Source organism: Pan troglodytes, chromosome 10 (genome assembly GCF_028858775.2).
Source record: "Pan troglodytes isolate AG18354 chromosome 10, NHGRI_mPanTro3-v2.0_pri, whole genome shotgun sequence".
In the NCBI taxonomy this organism is placed as follows: Eukaryota; Metazoa; Chordata; class Mammalia; order Primates; family Hominidae; genus Pan; species Pan troglodytes.
The window spans coordinates 131,755,853-131,775,472 of NC_072408.2; the positions used below are offsets into that span (position 1 = coordinate 131,755,853).

The window sequence follows — 19,620 nt, forward strand, 5'->3', positions numbered from 1 at the left end:
TAGTCCCTGCTGCTTGGGAGGCTGAGGCGGGAGAATCGCTTGAACCCGGAAGGCGGAGGTTACAGTGAGCTGAGATCGGGCCACTGCACTCCAGCCTGGGAGACAGAGCGAGACTCTGTCAGAAAAAAAAAAAAAAAAGAAAAAGAAAAAAAAAAGAAATCGTCTCAAAAAAAAAAAGAAGGAAATGGATGAACACTTCCACATGCGAGCACTGCCTTTTTCTTGCTTTCCTGTAACAGTGTGACACGCAAGGAGGCCAGAGACAACCACAGAACCAGAGTCCCGTTTACCTGCCGGGTTTATTCTTCATAGGAAGAGTAAGGAAAAATACGGAAGAATGGTAAAAACATACGTGGCCTCCCCGTCGGGGAATCGAACCCCGGTCTCCCGCGTGACAGGCGGGGATACTCACCACTATACTAACGAGGACCGCCCGTAAAACGGGCTTTTCAAGTGACTCTTTTAAGGTAAATCTAGCTTTCCCTAAACACTTTCCAAAGAATTAAGTATCTTGTATTTCCCACAAAACAACAGGTCCGACTTGACTTCATGCCATTTTAAGGCGATCGTTTCCAGTTCAGAAAGCAGACGTTAAAAAACAGAAAGCAAAAATGAACAAACAGGCATCAACAAATGTGCATTTGAGACATGAAGGAGGTGGAGACGGGAAAAACTTGACCTTATTTGATTTACCCAAACGGGGAGTGGAGGGGGAGTTTCCTTTCCCTCTGGCTCCTCGCGGACACTGCTCGGGGCTTTGTTAAATATAGAAAGTAAAAGCCTTTGATCAATTGGAAGGAATCGGCTTCGTCTATGCACCTCCTTTTTCCCCCAGGGGGAAGGAAAAAGAGGAACTGCCGAAACCCGGGATCGAACCAGGGACCTTTAGATCTTCAGTCTAACGCTCTCCCAACTGAGCTATTTCGGCAGCTGTTGTAACTACGATGCTCTTTTATCCTCCTGGTCGTTTTGCCGACCCGGGTCTTTGACACAGACGCTGGGAATGCAGGTTCAGCAGGGACTGCGTGCGGTGGCCTGTTCGTCTGTCAAGGCCACGACCTCTGAGAAGCCTTCTCTGATCACATTTCCCGCCATGGCCCAGCCTTTACTATTTATTGTTAACTTTATCATTTTCCTTGTCCGTCTCCCCAGCAAGCATGACAAACACAAGAGGAGCAGGAACCTTGTCTACCTCGGGCACCGCTGTGTCCCTCAGTACCTAGAACAGTGCCTAGCACATTGTGGGGGCTTGACAAATATTTGTTGACTGATTGACTGACTGACTACATGAATGAATGCATGCGTGAATGAATGAATCCCACCTGGTTCAGAGCTCGGGTTTCTCAAGCCCACTTCTCCGCGCAAAGGAAAAAGGTCATCCCCCGGGCGCAGCTCCGCAAGCAGCGCGAGGCGTGGCAGGGATGTTGACCTCGCCAGGGCCTATGGGAGGACGCGTCGGCCGGAACGCAGCGTTCCTCGGGCAGGGAGTGACTCAGATCCGGCCTCCGAGTGTGGCCTCCATGCTTGTGAGCACCTGCTCAGCTTCCAAGCGGGAAGACGTCAACAGGTTGGCATCCAGACTGGGCTCTTCGCTTTGGGAAGTGGGTGGTTGGACGGTGCGGGTGTTGTCCGGGACAGAATCAGGAAGTCCCTCATGACCTGAAGTCATTCAATAAGCATTCGCCGAGCACCTAATAATCGTCTGACCCATCAACAAATACAATTAACAGGCCAGGTGCGGGGGCTCAAGCTAGTAATCCCAGAGCTTTGGGAGGCCCAGGTGAAAGCAGACTCGCTTGTGGGTAGGAGTTCGAGACCAGTCTGGGCAAAATAGTGAGCTCCCTATCTTATTAAAAAAAAAAAAAAAAAAAAAGCCAAATACAATAACAAAATAAGTCCACATAATAGTAAATGCTAAGAAAAATAAAATACCTGCACTGTGGGGGCAGCAAGAGAAGGGAAGATCTGAGAAGACCAGAAGACTGAAGAGCCACGGGAAGACCTGGAGGAAGAGCATCACAGACGGAGGGAACAGCTAGTACAAAGGTCCTGAGGTTGAAACCAGGTTGGCTTGTCAGAGGGACAGAAAGAAGTCATGATGGAAGAGGTGGAGGGGAAGAGGAGTGAGGGGAGGGGGCAAGGTCTGAATGTGGGGCGGAGACCAGATCTCGCCATCTTTGGAGGCCTAGGAGATGAGCCTGGGTGCCCTGGATCTTGGAAAGCCATGGGGGAGTGAGATGATTTCCATCTGCAAAGTCACCCCGGCTGCTGGGTGGAGAATGGACTGGCCAGCCAGAGTGGCAGCAGGAAGTCCAGCGAGGAGGCAGTTGGAGGTGTTGATGAAGGGACGAATTTGAGACTGGCTTCAGAAGGAGGGTGGGAGGACTTGTTGATGGATTTCATATAGGGAAAGGGGAAAGAAAGGGGGGTGAAGGATGACACCCAGCGGCTGTCTGGGCTACTGGACGGATGGTGATGCTCTTGCCCGAGGGCAGGTGCCTCAGAGTGAGTAAGGAAATCAAGACTTCAGTCACAGGCATGTTACGTTTTGAGATGCCCACTACACTTCCAAATGGATGCACTGGGTCAGCCAATTTCCTGAACTTCCTGGAGCAAACCGGAGTCCCCTTAAGAGTCCTCAAACCTGGTGTCATGGGCTGAATTCTATCCCTCCAAAGTCTGTATGTTGAAGCCCTAACACCCAGTTCCTCAGAATGTCACCGTATTTGGAGATAGGGCCTTTAAAGATGTGATTAAGTTAAAATTAGGTCATTAGGGGAAGCCCTAATCCAATGTGACTGTTGTCCTCGAAAGAGGAGGAGATTAGGATTAGGACACAGACACACATGCAGGGGGACGACCATGTGAGGACCCGGCAGGGAGGCAGCCATTCGCAAGCCCAGAAGAGAGGCTTCAGAAGAAACCAAGCCTGCCAGCACCTAGATCTTAGACTTCCAGCCTCCAGAAAAGTGAGAAAATACGTTTCTGTATCTCAAGCCCCGCCAGCCTATGGTATTTTGTTATGGCAGCCTGAGGAGACTAATACACCTTCCACCCTACTCACTGTGGCTGGATTTTCCAAAAGAGTGGAAAGATTTCACATTGTCTCTCTTCTGAAATTCTTCACTCCCTTCCTGTCAAGAATAGAGCCCCTTCTAAAGATCCTCCCACAAGAGCATGGCAAATGGCCTTTGGGGGGGCCCAGCATTGTGTATTCATTTCTGATATGGGTATCAGGTCTGGCTAGATCCAGCTCCAGACAGCTAGGCCAGCAATGCAGCACATCCAGCTCTGAGCCTGTGAGAGAAGGAGTGGGCTTTGGTGTCCATCCGGCTCTTCAGTCTGCAGCAATCCCAAACCAAGGTGTGTGTTCTGAAAATGTGTGTTGCTAAAGAAATTGAGAAGGGAAAACTGGAGTCTCCTGGCAATTTCTAATATTTTTAAAAATGACTTACTCATTTTGTTTTGTTCCCCATAGTTTTTTCTCAAATGATTCAGTTCATACAACCAATGCCCTATTTTTCTCACTTGATAATGTATCAGCTCAGTGCTTTGCATATAGGAGGCTGTCAATGAATATTTGTTGGATAAACAAGTTGCCAGGTCTTAATCACTTAATCACTTAATGGCTTCTAATGCTGCAGTAACAGATCACCACAAACTGAGTGGCTTAAAACAACAGAAATTTATTCTCTCACAGTTCTGAAGACCAGAGTCCAAAATCAAGGGGTCAGCAGTGCTTGTTCCTTCTGGAGGCTCTGGGGAAGAAACTGTCCCATGCCACCTCCCACCCCCAGCTTCTAGTGGTGGCCTTGGTGTCCTTTGTCATGTAGTTTCATCATTGCACTCTCTGCCCACTTTTTCACATAGCCTTCCTCTCCATGCCTCTGTGTACTTTCCCCTTTTCTTTCTTTATGTTTGTTGTTGTTGTTGTTGTTACATTTTTTGTAGAAATGGGGGTCTCAATATGCTGCCCAGGCTGGTCTCCAACTCCCAGGCTCAAGCCATCCTCCCACCTCAGCCTCCAAAAGTTCTGGGATTACAGGTGTCAGCTACCACAAACGGCCTGCTTTTTCCTTTGCTGTCTCCTATAAGGACACATGTCATGGGATTTAGGATCCACCCTAATCCAGGATCAACTCATTTGAGCTCTCTCCCTTAATTATCTCTTTAAAGACACTTGGATTCCAAGTAAGGTCACCTTTTGAGGTTCTGGGCAGATATATCTTGTAAGAGGTCACTATTCATCCCACTACAATTACCAATCACATATTTTTTTATTTTATTTTATTTTATTTTTTTTTGAGATGGAGTCTCGCTCTGTCTTCTGGGCTGGAGTGCAGTAGCAGGATCTTGGCTCACTGAAACCTCTGCCTTCTGGAATTCAAGTGGTTCTCCTGCCTCATCCTCCCGAGTAGCTGGGACTACAGGCGCACATCACCACATCTGGCTAATTTTTGTATTTTTAGTAGAGACGGGGTTTCACTATGTTGGCCAGGCTGGTCTCAAACTCCTGACCTCAGGTGACCGACCTGCCTCAGCCTCCCAAAGTGCTGGGATTACAGGTGTGAGCCACCATGCCCAGCACACATATTTCATTTTCATGAGTTGATTTTTTTTTTAAGCAAAATATGAGGCTGGGTGTGGTGGCTCACACCTGTAATCCCAGCACTTTGAGAGACCAAGGTGGGTGGATCACTTGAGCCCAGGAGTTCAAGACCAGCCTGGGCAACATAGTGAGACCCCGTCTCTAATACAAAAATTAGCCAGGTGTGGTGGCACATGCCGGTAGTCCTAGCACTTTGGGAGGCTGAGGTGGGTGGATCACGAGGTCAGGAGATCGATACCATCGTGGCCAACATGGTGAAACCCTGTCTCTAATAAAAATACAAAAAAATTAGCTGGGCGTGGTGGCCGCGCCTGTAGTCCCAGCTACTCGGGAGGCTGAGGCAGGAGAATCACTTGAACCCGGGAGGTGGAGGTTGCAGTGAGCCGAGATCACACCACTGCGCTCCAGCCTGGTGACAGAGCAAGACTCCATTTAAAAAAAAAAAAAAGCTCAGTATCAAGAATCATAGAAAAGTATGAAGATGTGAACTAATAAGCATCCATATCCTTCTTCTTAGAAATATCCCTCATGGATAGTAATTGAACACCATTCTAAGCCTCTCTGCAGTGGATATATACAGAGAGCATGAGAGATTGGCAGATTGATTGTATTAAAATGGAATCAGATTATATATTTTATTTTTAATCTTTTTTTTTGGGACGGAGTCTCACACTGTCGGCTGGGCTGGAGTGCAATGGCGTGATCTTGACTCACTGCAACCTCCACTTCCTGGGTTCAAGTGATTCTCTTGCCTCAGCCTCCTGAGTAGCTGGGATTACAGGTGCTCACCATCGTGCCCGGCTAATTTTTTGTATTTTTAGTACAGACGGGGTTTCACTATGTTGGCCAGGCTGGTCTCGAACTCCTGGCCTCATGATCTGCCCACCTCAGCCTCCCAAAGTGCTGGGATTATAGGCATGAGCCACCGCACCCAGCTTTATTTTTAACAAAAGGCAGCAACATCAATTTTAGTTTCACAAGAGAATAAGAAATCAGAAATGAAATGGAAGGAATTACTGAACTTAAGATAACTGTTTTGGGGCTGGGCGCGGTGGCTCACGCCTGTAATCCCAGCACTTTGGGAGGCTGAGACGGGGTGGATTAACTGAGGTCCAGAGTTCGAGATCAGCCTGACCAATATGGAGAAACCCCGTCTCTACTAAAAATACAAAATTAGCCAGGCGTGGTGGCGCATGCCTGTAATCCCAGCTATCGGGAGGCTGAGGCAGGAGATCACGCCATTGCACTCCAGGCTGGGCGACAAGAGTGAAACTCCATCTCAAAAAAAAAAAAAAAAAAAAGATAAATGTTTTTTCACCCCCATGAGACAAATTAGTTTGTAATCAATTCCATGTGTTAAGAAAAAAATAAACATTTAGAGGCTTTATTTTTATTTTTGAGATGGAGTTTCCCTCTTGACGCCCAGGCTAGAGTGCAGTGGCACGATCTCCGCTCACTGCAACCTCCGCCTTCCGGTTTCAAGCAATTCTCCTGCCTCAGCCACCCGAGTAGCTGGGATTACAGGTGCCCGTCAGCACGCCAGGCTAATTTTTGTATTTTTAGTAGAGACGGGGTTTCATCACGTTGACCAGGCTGGTCTTGAACACCTGACCTCAGGTGATTCCCGCCCGCCCGCTGCCTACGGCTCCCAAGGTGCTGGGATTACAGGCTTGAGCCACCATGCCCGACACCATTTAGAGGCATTTTAAAAGAAGTCACATTAGTTTGGCCCGGTGCGGCAGCTCAGGCCTGTAATCCCAGCACTTTGGGAGGCCGAGGCGGGCAGATCACGAGGTCAGAAGATCGAGACCATCCTGGCTAACACGGTGAAATCCGTCTCTACTAAAAAACACAAAAAAATTAGCTGGACGTGGTGGCGGGTGCCTGTAGTCCCAGCTACTCGGGAGGCTGAGGCAGGAGAATGGCGTGAACCTGGGAGGCGGAGCTTGCAGTGAGCCAAGATCATGCCACTGCACTCCAGCCTGGGCGACAGAGCGAGACTCTGTCTCAAAAAAACAAAACAAAAAAAATTCACATCAGTTTAAATTGGCACGTGCTATTCATCACCTGATATAGAGCAATTCATTTAACTATCTTCTGATCTGTGGCTATTTAGGTTGTTTCTGCATAGGTTTTTCCTTTTGTATTTAAGATTTGTTCACTAAAGGCAAAATTCCATATATAGATTATGAAGTCCGAGTGTGGGATCTGGAAGCAGTTTCTGAAAAGGCTGAAGCCATTTATAGCTCCATCCTTCCCATTCCATTCTTGTCTTCTCCAAACATGGCTTAGGCTTAGTCTTTTTTTTTTTTTTTTGAGACGGAGTCTCGCTCTGTCACCAGGCTGGAGTGCAGTGGCGTGATCTCGGCTCACTGCAACCTCTGCCTCCCAGGTTCAAGAGATTCTCCTGCCTCAGCCTCCTAAGTAGCTGGGACTGCAGGCCACCCAGCTAATTTCCACCTAGCTAATTGTTTTATTTGTATTTTTAGTAGAGACAGGGTTTCATGTTGGCCAGGATGGTCTCAAACTCCTGACCTCAGGTGATCTGATTGCCTCCGCCTCCCAAAGTGCTGGGATTACGGGCGTGAGCCACTACGCCCGGCCGGTCATTTTTAAAAGTAAATGTTTTTGTTTGTTTGTTTTGTATTGAGGTGAAACTCACATAACATAAAACTAGCCTTAGAGATCGGGTTCTCACTATATCTCAAACTCCTGGCCTCAAGCAATCCCCTCGCCTTGGCTTCCCAAAGTGCGGCAATTACAGGCATGAATCAATGCGCCTGGCCAAAACCAATTATTTTATTTATTTTCTTTTTTTGAGATGGAGTCTCTCTGTTGCCTAGACTGGAGTGCAGTGGCATAGTCTCAGCTCACTGCAGCCTCGGCCTCCCAGGTTCAAGCGATTCTCCTGCCTCAGACTTCCGAGTAGTTGAGATTACAGGCACACGCCACCATGTCTGGCCAATTTTTTAATTTTTAGTACAGACGAGCTTTTTAGTAGAGGCCAGGCTGGTCTCGAACTCTTTACCTCAAGTGATCTGCCTGCTTCAGCCTTACCAAGTGCTGGAATTATAGGCGTGAGCCACTGCACCCGGCCCAAACCAACCATTTTATTTTATTTTTATATATTTTTGTGTGTGTGTTTTTTTTGTTTTTTGTTTTGTTTTGTTTTGTTTTGTTTGTTTGTTTTTGAGACGGAGTTTCGCTCTTGTTGTCCAGGCTGGAGTGCAATGGCGCGACCTCGGCTCACAGCAATCTCTGTCTCCGGGTTCAAGCGATTCTCCTGCCTCAGCCTCACAAGTAGCTGGGATTACAGGGATGCGCAACCACGCCCGGCTAATTTTGTATTTTTATTTTTAGTAGAGACGGGGTTTCTCCATGTTGGTCAGGCTGGTTTCGAGCTACTGACCTCAGGTGATCCGCCCGCCTGGGCCTCCCAAAGTGCTGGGATTACAGGTGTGAGCCACTGCCCCTGGCCAAAGCCAACTCTTTTACAGTGAGCAATTCAGTGGCATTTGGTACATTCGCACTGTTGTGCAACCCCCATCTCTATCTCATTCCAAACATTTTCTTTCTTTTCTTTTTCCTTTTTTTTTTTTTTGATGGAGTCTCAACTTGTTACCCAAGCTGGAGTGCAATGGCGTGATCTCGGCTCAGTGGAACATCCGCCTCCCAGGTTCAAGCAATTCTCCTGCTTCAGCCTCCCGAGTAGCTGGGATTACAAGCGCACGCCACTACACCCGGCTAATTTTTTGTATCTTTAGTAGAGACAGGGTTTTCACCATGTTGGCCAGACTGATCTCGAACTTCTGACCTCGTGATCCACCTGCTTCGGCCTCCCAAAGTGCTGGGATTACAGGCGTGAGCCACCGCGCCCGGCCGATAAATGAAATTTAATCCTCGTTTTCCTCCTCTTCGTCCTGGTTAATTTGGAAGTAACGTAATTCGTAACTCTGTTTGCTGTTAAAACTACGCGCAACCAATCATGTAGATTATTCTTCTTCAGATATTTTTTGGTGAGATATTTCAAATACCTTTTGGAAAAGGGCAGCTTGGATGTCACGCTGGTCTTGCTCTTGCTCCCTTCGATGGTCACTACCCCTCCACCAAAGTTCCCAGCTTTTCCGTTAATTTTGATCCTTTCTTGGAAAAACTGCTCAAAGTTGGCAGCATCCATGATTCCATCTTCTACGGGGTGGGTGCGATCAAGAGTGAACTTTGGAACCTGCTTCCTTTTTTTGGCCCCCCTTTACCACAAGCTTTTTCATGGGCGCCATGGCGGTAGCGGAGGCAGAAAGAAGACAACATGTGTTTGTTTGTTTGTTTTGAGATGGAGTCTCTCCCTGTCACCCAGGCTGGTAGTGCAGTGGTGCAATCTTGGCTCACTGTAACCTCCGCCTCCTGGGTTCAAGCAATTCTCCTGCCTCAGCCTCCCTAGGAGCTGGGACTACAGGCGCCCGCCACCATGCCCAGCTAATGTTTGTATGTTTAGTTGAGACGGGGCTTCACCATGTTGGCCAGGCTGGTCTCGAACTCCTGACCTCGTGATCCTCCCGCCTCGGCCTCCTATAGCGCTGGGATTACAGGCGTGAGCCACCGCGCCCGGCAGGAAGACAAATGTTTTTAAAGGAAAAAAAGGAGGAGGATTACATAATTGTTCTGACATAATTATGGTTGGCTACAAAGATCAATAACAGAGGTGACCGTAGTCTGAGGCTGGACAGGCAGCTGCTTGGCGGATGTCCTTGCAGTAGTCTTTTTTGTGTAAGGTCGCGAAGGCGTTTGTGCAAGGTTGTGGTTTTTCTAGAGTCTTTTATCAGGCCTGCAAGCACGGGAACTCTCTCTTCATGGCCTTCCCTGGTTCTATTTGTCAGGGTTTATTTATTTATTTATTTATTTACTTAACATCCATGACTTCATTTTGATTCTGACAACTTTCACAACATCATGGGTTGAAAGTAGTAACTTGTGTTTTACTTCCATTTATTTAAATACTTCTAAGAGCCAAGCTTTTCTGTAAGTTTTATTAATGAATCATTTTTCCTCTTCTGTAAATTCATTACCTGCTGATTGTGATCTATTGATATTTTTGAATTTTTCTTAGTGATTTAAAAAATTATTTCTATAATAAAGATATTAGGCTGGGCGAGGTGTCTCACACCTGGAATTCTAACACTTTGGGAGGCTAAGGCGGGGGGATTGCTTGAGCTCAGAAGTTTGAGACCGCCCTGGCTCCTCCTAAATGATTGAAAGGACACAACATAATGGATATGCTGTAATTGATAAAGAGACCTTAAAAAAAGTAAAATCAGGAAGATTACCAAATAATTGGTCTGCTCACGCTTGCAAGTTATTCGCACTTAGGCCCTAAAATATTTACAGAACCAGGTAGGAACTATCTATACTGACTCTAAATATGCCTTCAGGGTATCTCATACATTTGGAAAAATTTAGGCTGAGCGAGAACTATTTAACAGTAAAGGTAAGGAACTTGCTCATGAAACACTAGTTGTTCATGTTCTTAATAATCTTCAATTACCGGAAGAAATAGCCATTGTCCATGTTCCAGGACACCAACCTAATTTTTCTTTTAAAAGTCAAGGAAACGGCCGGGCGCGGTGGCTCACGCCTGTAATCCCAGCACTTTGGGAGGCCGAGGCAGGCGCATCACGAGGTCACGAGATCGAGACCATCCTGGCTAACACGGTGAAACCCCGGCTCTACTAAAAATACAAAAAAATTAGCCAGGCGTGGTGGTGGGCGCCTGTAGTCCCAGCTACTAGGGAGGCTGAGCCAGGAGAATGGCGTGAACCTGGGAGGTGGAGCTTGTAGTGAGCTGAGATCGCGCCACTGCACTCCAGACTGGGCGACAGTGCTAGACTCCCTCTCAAAAAGAGGAAAAAAAAAAAAAAAAAAAAAAAAGAAAGAAACTTAACAGAATGCAGTGAGGTCAGGCACTTCCAAGAGCTGACCCATCAGTCAGCCCTTATTCATCCCCGAGTGGGTGTATGGTGGTATTGTGGAGAACCTTTACTGGACACTTTGCCAAATAATTGGAGCGGTACTTGTGCTCTAGTTCAGTTAGCTATCCCTTTTACCCTGGCATTTCATCAACCAGAAAAACAAAAAAACAAAAAAACATGACATCGTAAAACAAGAGAAGCCTCTCTTAGGTCCTTTGACCCCCTTGTTTATTTAGATACAACTGACGTTCCACGAGGTATATCAGATAAATTCAAAGCTAGAAATCAGAGGGCTGTGAGGTTCAAATCCCTTCTCCCACAAATAACAATTAATAAGAATGTAAATTGGATAAACTATATTTATTACTATCAACAACAATTTATTAACTATACTTAAAGATGCTATTAAAGGAATAGCAGAACAGTTAGGATCCACTACTAAAATGGCTTAGGAAAATAAAATGGCTTTAAATGTAGTATTAGCCGAGAAAGGTGGTGTTTGTGTTATAATTGAAACCCAATGTTGTGTACAACCTTCATCCCAAATAACACGACTCCTAGCAGAAGTATAACCAGAACCTTACAAGGTCTCACTGCTTTATCTAAAGAGCTTACTAGAAATTCTAGAATTAATAACCCTATTTCAAATTGGCTAGGACGATGGTTTGGTCAACGGAAGGAAACTATAACCTCAATTCTCACTTCTATTACTACCGTAATAGGTACACTTCTCCTTCTCGGATGTTATACCATGCCTCCGGAAGCTAATGACAAAATTAATAACGACAGTTCTTACCAAAACTACTAAAACCTATCTTAACTCTCCTCCACCTTATTCTAAGAGATTTCTCCTCTTAAAAGCTCAAGTAGAACAATTAAGCCAAAACATGCTAAAACAGTTTAAAAAGGAAAAATTATAAAAATTAAAAGGGAAGGAAATGTAGAAAGCAAAAGTTCCTCTTCAAAGCTTCCCCTTTAAATCATAAATGTTATTGATATCTTTTCTCAGAACTAACTTTCTTCAAATTTCTTATTTTATAGTAATAACTCTCTGTTAAGCCTTAGGTAGCAAATGTAACAGAATAAGCACCCTCTGACTTCGGTATCTGTGTTAAACATGCTCACAGGCACGTAGTACATTCTATGTCCTTGTACCTTTGTCAAAATATTCGTGCTGGACGTGCCCAGGCATGTCCCAGCTGGCAGCCTACACTCTTCCTTATTTAGGAATATTATTACTTTTCTAAGTCCTTTCGTAAGGAACATCCTTTTTTCCTCTGTTCCTCACTGCTTTTACCTATTTAAAAAATTTTTGAACTGTTAGCTAATCGGGTTTTAGTTTAAATTGTGAGGTCTGGCTGCAGCCAATGAAGTCAAAACACAGCAATAGGGACCTCATGCATAAGGAATAAATATTCTTCAGTTGTATCTGACTTTTAAAAATTAGACGTATCATTTTGATAAAAATCGAATAAGAGAGGAAAGAAAAGAAGGGAGAAAAAAAATAGAATTCCAAAAGTCCAGAAAGGTACAGAAATCGAAAGTCAAAAAGTCACTCCTCCCACCCACCACCCGAGTCCTTCTCCCCAAAGGCCCCCTATGTCTACAGTTGATCGTGACTGATGTGACCGCGGGCGGGCCACGGAGCCTCTGTCTGTGCCTGTATTTCATCAGTTTGATGTGGAGAAAACGGCTCGTTGGTAGGATCCTTGAGGATGTAATGCGTGAACACTAAAGCGCTTACCAATACCGCCCCGCACATGTTAAGAACTGTATATTGTTGGCTGCTGCTCCTGCTGCTGTTGTTACCGTGATGCCAATCAGAAACATTAATATACTCACACATTTGTGTGCATATCTATAATTTTTTGACATAAAAATGAACCTATTATGCTCACTGCCGAGCACCCTGTTTTTTCTTCCCTCGAACTCTCCTTGGAGGGAAGGAACCCTCGTAAGGGCCCTAATTCAGTGTTGCAGGCACACCTGCGATGTGCACATCCTCGTATACCTACTTTGTATATTTTGGAACACTGAAAAGCATCGCCAACAAAGTCTCCCCTCTGCATTTCAAAATATGAAGATACTTGGCCTCCCCGTCGGGGAATCGAACCCCGGTCTCCCGCGTGACAGGCGGGGATACTCACCACTATACTAACGAGGACGAGCCATATGGGGTTTCCTGCAGCTCCCTTCTTATGTCCATACCATTCTCTCGCTGTCGTTCCTAACCTTTCCGGGCCATCCAGGCTCCGCGCCGGGCACCCTGGCTGCTGGGCTTATCCAAGGCGGGTAGAAGCCCCTTTGAGTGGCTGGAGGCACTGCACATTCCGAAGCTAAGGCACCTGAACTAGCAGAGCGAAGGGCACTTCCTGTATCACCATCCCCAGAAAAGACCGAGGCAAGAGTAAGGGGATGTAGCTCAGTGGTAGAGCGCATGCTTTGCATGTATGAGGCCCCGGGTTCAATCCCCGGCATCTCCAGACTTTTCCGCCTTTTTCGGGCAAATTAGTCACATGGTTACAAAAGCTTGGAAGAGGACCCAGGCAACCCTCAACAACCTGCCTGCGAAGAAAGCTCCCTTGGAAGGGGCTGCGCCAGCACATTTCCCTGCCCCTAATCACAAATGCCCTGGGCCCCTCCACCGGAGATTCGCGTTCTGTAGGTCAGTGACGGGGCCGGGAATCTGCCACTTGAAACGAATACTCCCAGTTATTTGTTTCATCAAGCAGATAGAAAAACATGGATTCCTTAGAAAGGTTCTGCAACTGACCATTCATTAACTCCTGAGGGCCTCATGTCAGGTTCCGTGCATGCACTGAGCACCTACTGTGTGCCAGGTAAAGTGTACGTCCCCTGGTATCCCTGGATAAGACAGGCCAGGCAAGCTTTCTCAGCCTTTTTGGACTTTATAGTCTAGTCCTGGAGACTTAACAATAAGCAAGTAGCGATACGTTTTATGAAGACAATAATAGCGATGAGATGGAAACTCAGGGGTGCAGGAGTGGGGGTTGCTTTAGATTAGCTGCCAGGGGAGGCCTCTGCAGAAACAGTGCTTCCAGCGAAGGAAACGGCAGGTGCCAAGGCCCTGAGGCTGGAGGAAGGGCGCTCAGTGTTGAAGGGGCAGGAAGAAAGCCATGCCCTGGAGCTTAGTGAATGAGGATGAACTTTATCTTCGAAGACACTGGAAGGCCTGACGCAGGGGAACGCGACCAGATTCAGGTTTAAAAAGGCTCCCTCTGGCTGCCATGCGGAGAACACACCCTGGGCGTGGGTGGATGTGGGGAGATCGGGAAGGAGGTGCAGCCACCGCCCAGGAAGCTGCTGGAGACTTCCTCCAGGGGTGCTGCAGAGGAAGTGCGAGCCTGATGGAGTTCAGGACAAATGCTGGACGTGGTTGCATAGTATTTCCTAACGGAGGGGTAGCACGCTTTATTACCATTCCTCCTAGTGATTCGGGTAATTTTGTTTCCTCTCACTGAAGTCTTGTAGTCAGTGATCTGGTGCATGCGTTTTCCTTGCCTTCTGGCGCCGGTACCTCGATGGGGCAGATGTCCACAGGGAGCAATGCAGGGTCAAAGGGCATGGATACTTTTAAAAACGTACTTCTCTGTCGCCCAGGCTGGAATGCAGTGGTGCGATCATAGCTCACTGCAGCCTCGAAATCCTTGGCTCAAGAGACCTCCCAGCCTCCCCAAAAGCTGAGACTACAGGTATACTTCACCACCTCCAGCAAATATTTTTCTTTTTTTTTGTAGAGACAGGGGTCTCGTTATGTTGTCCAGGCTGGTCTCGAACATCTGGCCTCAAGTGATCCTCTCACCTCAGCCTTCCAAAGTGCTGGGATTACACGCATAAACACCATGCCTGGTTTATTTTAAATATTGCTAGATTTTGGGCCAGGCATGGTGGCTCACACTTGTAATCCCAGCCCTTTGGAAGGGCGAGGTGGGCAGATCACCTGAGGTCAGGAGTTTGAGACCAGCCTGGCCAACATGGTGAAACTTCATCTCTACTAAAAACATAAAAAATTAGCTGGGTGTGGTGGCACACACTTGTAGTCTCAGCTACTCAGGAGGCTGAGGCAGGAGAATCACTTGAACCCAGGAGGCAGAGGTTGCAGTGAGCAGAGATTGCACCACTACACTCCAGCCTGGGCAACAGAGCAAGACTCTGTCTCAGAAAAAATAAATAAATAAAAACAATAAATATTGCTGGATTTTTTTCTAAAGGCTGTGGCAACTTACATATTCAATAACAATGTATGAAGGTGCTCTTTTCCTTATATTCTCAGCACTGGGTGTGGCCATGATTATTAATTTTTCCAATCTGTTGGGTAGGAAGTAGAACTGAATTATTTCTTTGCTTTTTTCCTGCCTACTTTCTAGGGTGTGCATGTTTTCAGGTATCTACCAGCCATGCAGATGCAGGTTTTTGTGTGTTTTTTTCCAGATGGGAATCTCACTCTGTCATCCAGGCTGGAGTGCAGTGGTTGATCTCAAATCTCCACAACCTCCACTTCCTGGGTTCAAATGATTCTCATCCCTCAGGCCCTCGAGTAGCTGGTATTACCGGTGCGCGCCACCATGCCTGGCTAATTTTTGTATTTTTTCATTCAAGACGGTGTTTGGCCATGTTGGCCAGGTTGGTCTCGAACTCCTGGCCTCAGGTGATTTATTTGCCTCGGCCTCCCAAAGTGCTGGGATTATAGGTGTGAGCCACTGCACTCGACCTTAGATGCAGTTTTTTTTGTTTGTTTGTTTTTTTGAGATAGAGTTTAGCTCTTGTTGCCCAGGCTGGAGTGCAGTGGCACAATCTCGGCTCACTGCAACCTCTGCCTTCTGGTTTCAAGTGATTCTCCTGCCTCAGCCTCCCGAGTAGCTGGGATTACAGGTGCTTGCCACCACGCCTGGCTAATTTTTGCATTTTTAGTAGAGATGGGGTTTCACCATGTTGGCCAGGCTGGTCTCGAACTCCTGATCTTGTCTGACCTCGTGATCCGCCAGCCTCGGCCTCCCAAAGTGCTGGGATTACAGGCATGCATGAACCACCACGCCCGGCCTAGATGTAGCAACTAATTTTTTCATGGCCTTTGCCCGTTGTGTTTTTCTCACCAAATTGCAATAGCTCATCCAATAGTATGACGCTGTTTATCATGTTTTGCAGTATTTTTCATCTATTCTTTCATCTTCTAACTTTGTTTATACAATTTACCATGTCAATGTAAGATTTCGATAAGGTAAAATGTCTCCCCTTTCCTTTATAGTTTCTGGGAAGTTTGTTTAACTTTGTTTTTGTTTGTTTTGCTTTGTTTTTTGAGAGAGACAGGGTCTCACTCTGTCGCCCAGGCTGGAGTGCAGTGGCACGATCTTGGCTCACTACAACATCTGTCTTCCGGGTTCAAGTGATTCTTCTGCCTCAGCCTCCCAAGTAGCTGGGATTACGGGCGCCTGCCACCACACCGGCTAATTTTTGTATTTTTAGTAGAGACGGGGTTTCACCATGTTGGCCAGGCTGGTCCTGAACTCCTGGCTTCAAGCGATCCGCCTGGCTTGGCCTCCCAAAGTGCTGGGATTATAGGCATGAGCCACCATGCCTGGCCTTGTTTAATTTGGAAGCTTTTTCCAGTGTTCTTACAAATATTCACTGCAATTTACTTTTTAACATTTGCCCTACCATGTTTTGGGGACCCAGGATGGTAAGCAAGACAGAAGATCTGCTGTCACTGGGCTTGCTGTCCAGAGTGGGTGGCAGGCAGGCCACCCTCCCTAGGGAGGCGTCTAGAGGGGCTTGCCTCTGAAGATGAGAAACCAGAGGGAGCAGGAGTTAGGCTCAGAGCACCACAGGAGAGGGAACGGCACCTGCGGAGGCCAACAGGGCTGCTTCGGGGAAGATGGAAGGAGAGCAGGTTGGCCCTTGGGTGTGGTGTGAGTGGAGTGTCCGTGCAGGTCCAGTCTCAGAGGCCACATTTGAGTTGGCCTTGATCCCTTGGGTAATGGGGACTCTTCATAGGGCTTTAAAGCAGGGCAGTGGCTGGGCGTGGTAGTTCACGCCTGTAATCCCAGCACTTTAGGAGGCCCAGGCGGGCATATCACCTGAGGTCAGGAGTTCGAGACAAGCCTGGCTAACATGGTGAAACCCTGTTTCTACTAAAAATACAAAAAATTAGCTGGGTGTGGTGGCGCTCACCTATAATCCTAGATACTCGGGAGGCTGAGGCAGGAGAATCACTTAAACCTGGGAGGTGGAGGTTGCAGTGAGCTGAGATCACATCATTGCACTCCTGCTTGGGCACCAAGAGCGAAACTCTGTCTCAAAAAAAAAAAAAAAAAAAGAAAAAGAAAACGAACAAAAAATAAAGAAGGCTGGTGACGTGATCTGATCTGGGACACGATTTTCACAGAGGACAACCTAACCATTTCTCTTTTATCTTTTTTTTGAGATGGAGTTTCACTCTTGTCATCCAGGAAAGCAAGAAAAAGGCAGTGCTTGCCTGCGGAAGGGTTCATCCATTTCTTTTTCTTTTTTTTTTTTGAGATGGAATCTCGCTCTGTCGCCAGGCTGGATCTGCCTCAGCCTCCTGAGTAGCTGGGATTACAGGCACCCACCACCACGCCTGGCTAATTTTTGTATTTTTAGTAGAGATGGGGTTTCACCATGTTGGTCAGGCTGGCCTCAAACTTGTGACCTAAAATGATCCACCCACCTTGGCCTCCCAAAATGCTGGGATTGCAGGTGTAAGCCACCACGCTCGGCCACCTAACCATTTTTCAAAGGGAAGAATCCCCAAGTCTCTTGACCTGGCAATCCCACTTCTTGGCATTTGTCTTGTGGATACACACCCAGGTATGAAATGACTTGTCTATAAAGATGCTCAACACATCTTTGCTCATTATAGCAAGGTTAGGAAGTACCCATTGCTGGGACTGATTTTAAAAACAATGGTAGCGCTACCTAGTGTGAAATGTTCTGCAGCTGATAAAAAGGACGGGCCAGGCCAGGTGCAGTGGCTCACGCCTGCAATTCCTGCACTTTGGGAGGGCAATGCAGGAGGATTGCTTGAGCCACGGAGTTCAAGACCATCCAGGGACTGGACACAATGGCTCACACCTGTAATCCTAGCACTTTGGAAGGCTGAGGCAGGTGGATTGCCTGAGCTCAGGAGTTCGAGACCACCCTGGGCAACATGGTGAAACCCTGTCTCTACCAAAAATTAGCTGGGCATGATGGTGGGCGCCAGTAGCCCCAGCTACTCAGGAGGCTGAGGCAGGAGAATCACTTGAACCCGGGAGCTGAGATAGTGCCACTGCACTCCAGCTGGGTGAGAGTTGAGACTTCATCTCCAAAAAAGACCCACCTGGGCAATATAGCGAAACCCTTTCTACCACAAATTTTAAAATTAGCTCGGCGTGATGGCGTGCGCCTGTAGTCCCAGCTCCTCAGGAGGTTGAGGTGGGAGGATTGCTTGATCCTGGGTGGTCGAGGTTGCAGTGAGCTATGATTGTGCCACTGCACTCCAGCCTGGGTGACAGATAATGTCTCTTTTAGAGACAGTAGGGAGGGTCTTTTAGGGTCGCAAGACCATTCGGGGGAAAGAACTGCCTCTTTGACAAATGGCGATGGGACTGAGAACCACATGTAAAAGAATGTTGACCACCTGACCACACCATATATGCAGAAATTAATTCAAATTGGATGAAAGTTTTTTTTTTTTGAGACTTTGTCTCAAAAAAAAAAAAAAAAAAAGAAAAGCTAAATGACATTGGCCAGGCAATGGTGCTCTTGGTTTTTTTTTTTTTTTACTCTTAGGTATATACCCAAGAGAATGGAAAATATACATCCACACAAACAAAAACCTGTACATCAATGTTCACAGCAGCTCTATTCACAATAGCCAAAAGACGGAAACAAATAAAAATGTGGTCTATCCATACAATGGGGTATTATCCAGCCATAGGAAGGAATGAAGTACTTCAGGAGCTCAAGACCAGCCTGGGCAACATAGCAAGAGCTGTCACTACTAAAAATTTTAGCCCAATATGGTGGAGTGTGCCTGTAGTCCCAGCTATTTGGGAGGTAGGAGGATCACTTGAACCCAGGAGATGGAGGCTGCAGTGAACTAGGATCGCACCACTGCACTCCAGCCTGAATGACAGAATAAGATCCTCTTGAAAAAACAAGCAACAAGCCAGGCGCGGTGGCTCACACCTGTAATCCCGGCACTTTGGGAGGCGGAGGCAGGTGGATCACGAGGTCAAGAGCTCGAGACCATCCTGGCCAACATGGTGAAACCCCGTCTCTACTAAAAATACAAAAATTAGCTGGGTGTGGTGGCATGTGCCTATAGTCCCGGCTACTCGGGAGGCTGAAGCAGAAGAATCGCTTGAACCTGGGAGGCAGAGGTTGCAGTGAGCCGAGATTGCGCCACTGCAGTCCAGCCTGGTAACAGAGTGAGACTCCGTCTCAAACAAACAAAAGCAACAAAAGAGATAAATGTCCAGAACGGGCAAATCCAGAGACAGAAAGTGGATTCGTGGGGCTTGGAGCTGGGGAACTGGGAGAAATAGGGGCAGACTGCTGATGGGTACAGGGTATCTTTTTAGAGCTATAAAAATGCTCTGGAATCAGGTCATGGTAATGGTTGCACAACTGTGATATACTAAAAGCAACTGTATACCTTAAAATGGGGAATTTTATGGTGTGTTAATTACATAACATTTTTTAAGAAGAATTGCCTAATTACAACTGTGGATGCTCTGCTGTGGTTGTGGAGTGCAATGAGGAGGCAGGGACGTCCCTGAGGAGGCTGCCTTGGCGCCTGAGACACTGGTGGGAATGATGGCTTCCGCTTTCATCTCAGAATTGCTAGCCCATGTGCGGTGGGATTTTAGGAAAGCTGGAGGTCAGTACTTTCGAGTGGGAAACAGCCCAATTCTACATGTTAGTGAGGAGTTCAAGTCCTCCTCAATCACCGGGCGGGTCAAGCGAAACGTGTCTGCAGGCTGCCCTGGCTCATGGCCCTGCCTTGGGCTCCTGGGGAGGAACATA

General features: G+C 47.0%; 1 protein-coding gene, 4 non-coding genes and 1 pseudogene across 6 annotated transcripts in view; 1 reads left to right on the top strand and 5 right to left on the bottom strand.

The window, feature by feature from the left end:
• The window catches only part of UBC (ubiquitin C), a 28,558-nt gene extending 15,592 nt beyond the window's left edge, over positions 1-12,966 (bottom strand). The window contains exon 1 of one of the 2 annotated variants that reach the window (XM_063784858.1): positions 12,720-12,966. The gene's annotated coding sequence lies outside the window, so the exon portion shown is untranslated. Of the gene's footprint in view, positions 1-1,322; positions 1,431-12,719 lie in introns of those variants that run through there. The other variant, XM_063784859.1, reaches the window with a different exon arrangement.
• TRNAD-GUC (transfer RNA aspartic acid (anticodon GUC)) lies at positions 358-429 on the bottom strand. The gene has a single exon. It is a non-coding gene; the product is annotated as a tRNA-Asp (tRNA).
• TRNAF-GAA (transfer RNA phenylalanine (anticodon GAA)) lies at positions 856-928 on the bottom strand. The gene has a single exon. It is a non-coding gene; the product is annotated as a tRNA-Phe (tRNA).
• On the bottom strand, positions 8,411-8,995 carry LOC134807421 (large ribosomal subunit protein eL22-like; annotated as a pseudogene).
• On the bottom strand, positions 12,665-12,736 carry TRNAD-GUC (transfer RNA aspartic acid (anticodon GUC)). The gene has a single exon. It is a non-coding gene; the product is annotated as a tRNA-Asp (tRNA).
• Positions 12,967-12,983: 17 nt separating the features above from the next.
• Positions 12,984-13,055, top strand: TRNAA-UGC (transfer RNA alanine (anticodon UGC)). Its single transcript has one exon. It is a non-coding gene; the product is annotated as a tRNA-Ala (tRNA).
• Positions 13,056-19,620: the final 6,565 nt, after the last annotated feature.